Raw genomic sequence first — 10,337 nt, 5'->3', positions numbered from 1 at the left:
ATCTGGCGTGGTTCTAGAGATGTAAGGAACGCGACTGTACCTTAATTGGTGTGAGACTTGGTTAGGGCTCAACTATATTTCAGTCCAAAGTTAACTTGTAGTAGGCTAGAGTCTGTAGCGGCTTAATACAGTGTGGTATTCAAATCTGGACTAGGTCCAGAGTTTTTTATGCATTTGCGGTTTCCTCGTTAACAAAATTTCTGGTGTCTGTGTTATTTCTTTTCTGCATTATATTTGTTTATATAATTGAAATATCACAGGTTGTGCGTAGTTCAATCGGTTGATAAATCCAACATTGATTGTTGGATATAACTTGATTGACACTTGGGCATTGGTCGTTGGTACCGTCCAAATTATTCTCATATCAATTAGTCTCATGGATTTCTATCTAGTTGATATACTGATTGTATTGAGAAAGATATAAATCTCTTTGATATACTTCTTGATTTAGTCTCACTTTTAAGTTGATGCTCTCAGAATTATATTGGAGTTTAGTCCATACAGATTGACGAACGAATTATTGGGTGTGATTGTTATACCCTCGCTTTTCAATCTTACGTTTTTGTTGTTTATCCATTGTGTCCTTTTAAGTAGGCATGTGCGCCCTTGGATACCATCATGCAGTATGAAGTCACATCAAAAGAAAATTTAACGGTTATTCTGCTTATGTGAGTAGGGAATGAGAGACCTTGTCTTTACATGACATTTAAAGAAAGATTTTTTTTTTCGTCTGTTTCACCACAAGGAGAGGGCTTAACACCACCCCCGCACCATCCCGCACACATACACACCCGCCTATTTGAAGTTTGCGGAACAATCAAGTTAAATTTCGTCACTTTTATCCGGGATGCACTTGCTAAGCTTCGTTCATATGATACCTAAAGGTACAATATTAAAATTTTAGGCGTCGAAATTATTTTACGAGCAAAGCCTAATTGATCATATTTTATTATGCTGCAATGACTTTAAATATAAGATGATTAGTGGTGGTCTATCACTAATACTATCTTGCTATTAATATAGTGCTTAGATTCGTCGCGTCTATTCGAATATTGTCCGAAAGCTGTTTTTAAATATACTAACCGGTGAAAACTATTTGATAAGATTGCAAAAATTTAATATATGGGTCAAGAGGTTTGTTCTTCTTCTTTTCTTTTCTTTTTCGAATTTCCATTTTCTTTTGTCGTCCGTGCTTTTTATAGTTACTGAACCTTGCTCGATTTCACTTGCTTGTCCGCTGCTCGTTTATTATTGGCGGAGAGCTTGGAGAGTTTTCTTCTTGTGATTGGTTTTTTCGCCATGGTTTTCAAAGATATTTTAATGCCGACCGTTTGATCCCTTGACAATTTGGTCATCTCGTCCAATCTGCCGAGATTGACGTTTACTTTCGTTTTTATTAATTGTCTCCTAATTATTACGTGATGGTTTATACCATGCACACACACTGGTGGTTGTTGTACAAATATATTCACTGTTGTAGTCATCCTTATCGCACACATTTTTTTTCCTAGTTTTGTGCATCACTACGAGCTTTGATCATCCATGCTCTTGATTTCTTCGATGACACTGGAGTTTGTTTCCGAGTTGATGAGGCGGCTATCTGGTATACTGTACGTATCTGCAAAAATTGGTTTTTGTTTTACTTCCGGATCATAGTGTTTTTCGTATCTAAGGTATCCTTCATTGGTCATACGTAGCATGACACCTTTCGTCCTTCAGTATTTGTTTTATCCAAGCAAAGGTCGATAAATTCATACCCGACCCATTTTGTGAGGGTGATTCTCCCGGTATGTGTAGGTATCTTGCGAAGGATATTTTGATGAGAATAGACTAGACTTTTTGATGGCTTTTTTCTGGATGAGTGTCTAGTGAAAACTCTACTTTACGTCCGGAACTGAAACGTTACAAACTTGAGCTTTTGTATGGTGGAGAAGATATTTCTCTCATAATGGCTTTCGAAAGTAGTTGTCTGGCGAAAGAATGGTCCTCTTGGTACTTATGAAAACTAAACTTCAATGAATTCCGATTTATGGGCGTGCTCCGGACATTAACGTTGTTAATCGTTATCGGGCGTACACACATTAACTATTAACTAAAAAAACTTACTTGGAAAATTAGGGAAATAATATATATATATTATCTTCATAATTGAGACTACATACTAATTCTTGCTTTTCAACGTTTTGTCAAGCTAATAACTGGTCCGGATATGCTTAATGACCATACCTGCGTATATCCTGATCACTGCTCTACTTTCACAATGGAGGTTTCAAAAACACGTTTTCTTATACGAATAAAAAATCAATAAGACAACTGGTAATTTTTTGTTTGAAAACTTTACTAACTTAGCTATGATCTTTAGATGAGTTTTCATGTATGTGTTCCTCAAACATAAAACTCAAAAACTTTTCTTATGCAATATGTAAAACAAAGGTAAACAACTGAAAACGAGTGAAATGAAGCTGGTAAGCGTCGGCTGAAATAAATTGAAGATTGTAAAATGGTAAATTAAGGAACATAAAATAAAAGGTAAACGACTTACGAACAATAAAGAAAAGCGATCAAAAAATGATCAACAAAAGGCTTTATCCCGATTGCATAGGGTTGAGTCGAGTATCCCCTTACTCGACACCATAATATAGTCAGTAGTTACTAAAAAGTTACCAATCATACTCAAGTATAAAATAACTCACCACTAAGCTAAAACAAAAAAGAAAACACAAGACATAACTTGCATTTCGTTAAATAGGAGAGATAACAATTGGGATCATTCCTTGAGTCGGGATCGGACCCCTTGGCTTTGAGACTAAAATCATATATCTATAGGCATAAGAAGGAACCTCCTAAAAGTTCCAGTGATCCTTCCGAGAGTGTAGTAATTAATTTACATGCATTCTAAAGTATTCATAGACTTGGAGTTGGGGCTGCCTCCTAGACGATACTAGCCCATTAGGTATGGGATAACATATGGAATACGGTATAAACTGATGAGATTGTGACACCCTTGATCCATTAATGGTTGATCAAATCGTATATATGCATACCCACACATAATAATTTTACCCCAAAATTTTATTGAGGTTTGTTTCAACAAAATTGGCAACAAATTAGTTGAAAAAAAAATCTTGCAATTACACGTGCTTGGGTGAGAGTAATCTATAAATATGTGGCCTCTCGTAAAGTTGTTGCTCGATAATTGCATAGGGCACATTGGAAATATTACATTAATGGATGATTGCAATTTTATGCTTTATGAAATGATGAAAAGTACCGAGTACACCACAGTCCGTTCGATATCAACATATATAGACACACCTTATATAATCTTATAAAAACAATAACTGTCAAAATATTATTTCAACAAGGTGTAACTTGGTAAATAGTCTAAGCTCGAAACCGAACTAACGATGAGATCAATTACCAAGTGGACTAACGTATAAGTGCAATTACCTACTATAACAATAATTATAATGCGGAAAGTGCATGACAGACAAGATTTTGTTAATGTGAAACTGTCAGGCGAAAATACATCGGGATCTAGTCTAGTTTCTCGGAATTAAACCACTATAAAAATTGACTATGCAACTTCTTATTGTTGATACAAGGTAAACACTTATTCGTTACTCAGTTCCTTCAATCTCCATGCTCCCATAACCAATCCAGTCTGCGCATGTGAATTTTAAAACATAGACCACTATCTTGAGTTGCTTCACACGTTATGAAGACTTTCGCTTCTCAACTTTTTTTGTTCGTAACCTGAAACAACAAATGACTAGATCAGTAATACACAATTACTTATTTAATCTCCAAAATTAAACTTCATATCAGAGAAAAGTAGAGTAAATGATCTTCCATTTGTTCAACATAAACTCATTTGGCCAATAAAACCAAGATAACGATTATGGAAATAATCAATCTTAGTGGACAAGATTTTTCCAAGCAACTTAACAAGAAGAAGCAACTAAACAGCTTGTTCGACTTTCAACAAGTCTCAAGTCTACAAGATAAACTGCTTGTTTGGATCCCAGAAAATCAAGTGTGTAAGAAGAATCATAAAGATCAGAAACCAGAAAAGGTAAATTCCTTAAGGCTTCAATCTTCAAAGTAACCGATCCACTATTGGTCAACACATACAAAAACGGAGTCAGTTAACGCCAATTGATCAACATTTCTATATGAAGATCTTGAATCACTAGATCTGTAATAGTCAAATTCTCAAACAAACTTGAGCGACCTTATATCATAAGACAAGGACCGTAGAATAAACAAGTTTGATCTATCAAGGACCATAAGTTCTTAATAATATCAATTAGTCGATAAACTAAAATAACAAAACGATTCAGTTTCCACCAACGGTACTAATAAAAGATTCTTGATCCCGACGGTAATACAAGTTTTTATATATCATTTCAATGAATTCTTTAATTTTATCAATAATAAAAATAAAAACAAACATTTAGTTTCATTATATGTCTGTCATATGAAATTTAATTTATTTTTGAAGTATCATATAAAATTTAATAGTTATACATATAGTTATTTTGAAACCATTAAACTACAATAAAAATATTTTCAGAGATATCTCTGTTTTTATCTTTTACTATAATAACAATAGTTGAACCTTATATTTTACCAAACAAAATTTGAACCTGATATTTTTATCATTTATTATGACAATAATATTTGAAATGTTTTAGGAGATCAGATAGATAAGAAGGAAGAAGGAGAGTATCTTATTAGAAAGATTAGTTGTTGCAATACATAGGTTTCTTTATATACAAATAAAGGGGAAACTAGATGGACCACACATCCATGGGTCGTAGGCCCTATAACACCCCCTTGTGTGGTTCAATAACAAAACTTTATACATAGTGCTTTGAATGTAGTTCTTCAAATGTCGTTCTCTCCTTGATGACTTGTGCTGAAATCAATCGCCCTACAAAAACTTTGACAAGGAAAAACCTAGTGGGTCAAAACCTTGGTACAACTCTTCACATGTAGTATTTCATATGTTGTCTCGTACTTTACATGTAGTTCATCACATGCAATACGATCTTCAAAGACCGATGAGTCTAAATTAATTGCCTCGTTAAAACTTCGTTAGGAAAACCCATAGGGACAAAACCTGAACTAAAGAAAAAAGTGCACGATATTAAGCAAACTTAGAACACCGTTGGACTCGAATATGTTGCCTCATTAAAACCTTGTCGAGTAACAAAACCCTGTGGGAAAAAGCAACCTCGATGAAAGAAAATAGTTCAACACACCATTAGATGCCCCCCCTGATGTCAGAAAATTTCATTAGTCTAATGCAATCAAAAGGAGTTTATCACACTTTATTTTGGTGACTTGAATGTTTATAAGACCATGTTGTTGATTCTGGAAGTTACGTTGCTTAACAGACTATCGCGTTTCATTTATTTGATCCAGATATTTTCAGTAATATCAACGCGAGCATTATGTCTTCAACGTTCAACATACTTGATGTTTTTAGTGTTGTCTCGCTAAAAACCTTGTCGAGTAATAAAACACTTTGGGAAAAAACTGTTCTTGATCGAAGCGAAAAAGAGTACAACACAACTTCAATTTCGAAGTAAAATATGTCGACATCGTATCCTTTGATCCTCCTCCTGATGTCGGCATCTCCCCCTGATTTCTTTCAGAGTTGTTCCAGACAGTTCCTTTAGCCATGTACTTTTCGGAACTGAATACCAGTAATGACCTAGAAAATAGCCTACCATATCTCCCCCCGATTACTTTCGTTGGAGAAGAGATTATTGTTCCTTCATAATCAAAAACTTTTCGATTGCACTTTCATTGGCATTCCTTTTAATGTTTTGTGTGGATAAAACAAATATATGTCAATGCTTACTTTTAAGTACATGATTACATTCATTATACCATTCGAATGATGTTGCGTTGGCGCTGAGCTAAATATAGCTAACAAGTTCCCCGAGGATGTAAAATTTAATCGAATACATTATTATACTAAGTACAATAATACATCTATTGTACTTACATATGGGAATTCTTCTCCATCTTCCTTTAGACGAAATGGTCACTTACTTACATTTGAACCTCGACTAATCATAGGAGTGCTATCAGGATGCATGTCTTTGTTAAATTGCCTGAAGACTTTAGACATGTGCAAACTGGTGGAATAATATACTACAAGCTCAATATTCGGTCGAGCTTTTCCCATTTTTTTCATCTCAAATTCGGATTTCAAATAGCTTTTCAGGTCTCTTATTACATCAAGAGTACCCATCATGTCTGTACCATCGACATAGATAGCTACAATTCCAAATCAGGAACTTTCTTGTGAATACGCAAGAAAAAATAACTTACTTGTCTATCCCCTCCAAATCAAATAGTCGCTTAGACGGGTATACCACATCCGCCTGATTGCTTCAATCTATAAGTGAGCGTTTTATCTAACTGTAAACGCACTATGTGGCTTAGAGTCACTTGATTTGGGCAACAAAAGACTATCAAGTACTTTTGTAAATATCTGTTATCTCTTGATTCTTTCAGAGATATGTAACAACCACATACATATGCTGCATTTCAAGTCCTTTTGAAATTACCAAGCTAACTAAGTAACGGAACGCTATAATGTTCATTACAAGAGGACAATCCCAGGGCTTTGTGAGAAACCTCGCGCCACTAGGCGAGTCTTGATATTTTAAGACTTCGTTCTTCCCACTGTACTCTATGACAAATAATCATGTATGTCCCATAAGCTTTACACTTGGTTGATTAGCACTACCATACCAAATACCTATATATTTGTCAAAGAACCAAGTTCTACCTGGATTGTGTAGGCCAAATATACTTTTCGTTGACATTGAACAATAAGAAGCATGGTTCAATCTCGTCGTGCTCTATTTTCTTGAGCAACTATATATAAAAACAATCATTAATATGCTCGCATGATCTTTCTATTGACTCGTGTGTGTTCTCATAATCCTTTAGGATCTCATTGTTCTCTGGAATCATTAAACTTCGGAGCGTCCTTTAGGATCGATCCTGGTGGTCTCTCCATCTTCCTTTATGGAGCCACGACCTCGACTACACTTCCACTAAGTGTAGTTGCAACACCTTAGTTTATAATGTATATCCCTTATTGAGATTCGTAACCTTGCAGGTAGGTTTGCCTCTGGTATGTGTGATCTCATCACTTTAGAGACATCAGATTACATTATGAAAATCGATTATTCTTTGTCACGTCACATTTACATTTGTGGAGTACAAGAATCAATATGAGACACAGTGGGAATAAACCACCACAATTCCTATCATTCCCTTATAAAATACTTTTTCTTATGTCCCCCTAACAACGGGGAGACTATCTCATTAGAGTGACTATCGACAAATTAACAGTTGAGAGATCACCTGTCAAAAAGGTTTCAAATGCGGATAATTATTGGATATTTTTGTCCAACATAGTCAGTTAATCATTTTCAGAACCCACCATAGTACGATGTGGACTCGTAATGGCACATATATGGTGTAACCAAAAATGCTTAAGAACAAAAATGTGAGGCTTATATCCAGTTACCAACTAATACACAAAGAATGGTTGACCAATAGTGGGTCCAAAATGACTAAGTGAAGATGCGTTTAATATTGCATATGCCCCAAAAAGTTAAAGGTAGGTTGGTACGCATAGCCATGTCTTAGACATCATCTATAACCTTTGATGATAGACTTTGCGAGACCTTGAGGTATACGATGCTCCACATTGATCCTATTAAACATGCAATAACCATCAAGTCCTTTTGATGTACACTCGCTAGCATTTACAAGGTGGTGAGCCCTGATATGTATAATATGTGCTAGTGGTTTTCCAAACGCAAAATTTCTTGGAACTATAACTAGTCCAAAATGTCAAAACATCCACCAGAGACATAAATCACTTTAATGATCCGCATTCTTTTTGGATATTTTTCTAAATATCACCTTGTTTGCTTAGTAATATGGATTGTTTACCATTTTCATCTTAGGATGATCTCAAGCCTATTTTACTAAAGACTTTGTAGAATGAGTGATATGCTTTCTTACTTAAAAGTGCAATGGAAATGGGGGGTTGGGCATCTAGTACTTTAGAAAACGCTTATTGAGAGATATACCGTTACTTCGCATTATGTCAAGATTTTTCGCATTGTCTCATTCACTCAAATAAAGTGATGTACGTATGATTCCTTTCAAAATGATCATCATGTCCTACCAAAGTGGCTTTATGGTTATGCTAAAGTTTGTATGTGTCAATACCCAATATTTCATTGTCTGGGTCAATATGGATTCAATAATCCAAATACTAACTGATTTACATTTCACCAAATTGACTCATAAATTTGTCTAAAAATATGCTTCCTTTCACATTCATTGAAGGCTATAAAAGATACAATCAATTAAATTCTCATCATTGTGAGTTTCCATATGATATCCACTTGCATGAGTTTCTTTGGAATTTAACAAGGTGATTAGCTCTCGTTACATATAGAGCTTTTGTGACTTTCAACTTGGAAACAAAATTTGATAAGTGCTTCGCTCGATGATCCAATCATTGTAGTCACATTATAAGGAACTAGTTGAACAACTAGTGTATATTCTTTAAATTAGTGGGAGAAAAACCACTATCAGTTAGACATTAAGTCTTGAGAGATATCATGTACTTTGATGTCATTACTACCGGGGAAAAAATACATATTTGTCTCATGATATATGTGTCATTTTTCACATGCTTTATATGGGTATGTACGTCTAACCCTCATTACTTCGGGGTTCTTTCCATTTTCAATTTTGCTACATTTATCTTAATTTGAGAAATTTCTTTATCTCAACATGCCAAGAGAATCTCACTACACATGTCAACCACTTACTTTAGGTTGAATAGATTACTAAAGATAATTCTCTTGTTGTCATACTTCAATACATACTGGTTCGTTAGTATCATGGGTGAAGTATAAAAACATAAATTTTCTGACTCAGATCACCTTTTGTGAGTTCTTCCACAAAATTGGAAAACATGTGATTTTATTTGCAACATATCTTTCGAAACTACGAACTCTTTAATAGTCAATCAACGAGATTCAAATTTGGGGAGAAAATATCAAGTGTGCAATAATGGTGTTCAAGTACTTCTAAATCCCAAATGAATACATCGGAATCGAGCTGGTACAACCAATTGAACAAAAGACAACATTCAACTATAGCCAATATCATATTCAAGAGAACAAAATAACATTAAGACTTTATTGAACGAGATTAACAGTCATAATTTAAGTTGACCGTTTATATGATATGGACTTATCTTAAGGGGGGGGGGAAAAAACTACGCATGTTCTAAAAACCAGATAAATAAGCCCAACAAAAAATTCGATGCGAAGACCCAGAGATTAGTTACATACCTCAAATATTGGTTCCCACTATATATGCATAAAACCGGAACGGACTTAGTCGCGCACCGTCCAATAAATAGGACATGACACAACTTGAATGAGTTGGGTTGGATCGGGCCGAGTTGGGTCGGACTGAACTGGGTTGAGTTGGACCGGACCGGGTTGGCTTAGACCGGACGGGTTTGAGTTAGACCGGACCACATCATATTGGGTTGGACCGGACAGGTTGGACCAGACACAAAAAATTCTCGTCAGAGAGTTTTCATTCCCACCGACGGAAACATAACAACCTACAGAAGGTTTTCTTAGCTGATTTGATTCAAGCGATTTCAACATTAGCTTGGCGATAATTGCATAACTACGTTGATGTAAATCATGCATCGATTGATGAGAACCCAAAAAAAAAAAAATTCTAACGGCAGGGAAGAGCTCCTGCTGATAACGTGTTTTAGGAGAATCAGATAGATAAAAAGGAAGAAGGAGAATATCTTATTAGAGAGATTAGTTGTTGTAATACATATGTTTCTTTATATACAAATAAAAGGAAAACTAGATGGACCGCACATCCATGGGTCGTAGGCACCGTAACATGAACCTAATATTTTACCAAACGTATTTTTTTTAATCGGCTTTAGTTTTTGTTCAAATTTTATCGAATATTCAACTATTCTTTTTTAAGATAACACACCACAACACCACAACAACACACAGTAAAAAAAATACTCGTATAAAATTCACAGCAGTGCGAAACTAAGACTTAGTGTGTCTATAATACTATACCCGTAAGCCATAACATAACACTCCAAAAATGCTTAAAATAAAAGAAAAAAATAACACTCCAAGAATGCTTAAAAAAAAAAACCCAAAGGCAAAAAAAAAAACCCAAGGCAAATTAGCCTAATCCCATCAGTTATCCAGCCTGGCCGCCCAAGT

The sequence above is a fragment of the Papaver somniferum genome, chromosome 8 (assembly GCF_003573695.1).
Source record: "Papaver somniferum cultivar HN1 chromosome 8, ASM357369v1, whole genome shotgun sequence".
In the NCBI taxonomy this organism is placed as follows: Eukaryota; Viridiplantae; Streptophyta; class Magnoliopsida; order Ranunculales; family Papaveraceae; genus Papaver; species Papaver somniferum.
The sequence above is the reverse complement of the archived record's forward strand: the minus strand, read 5'-3'. Positions refer to the sequence as shown.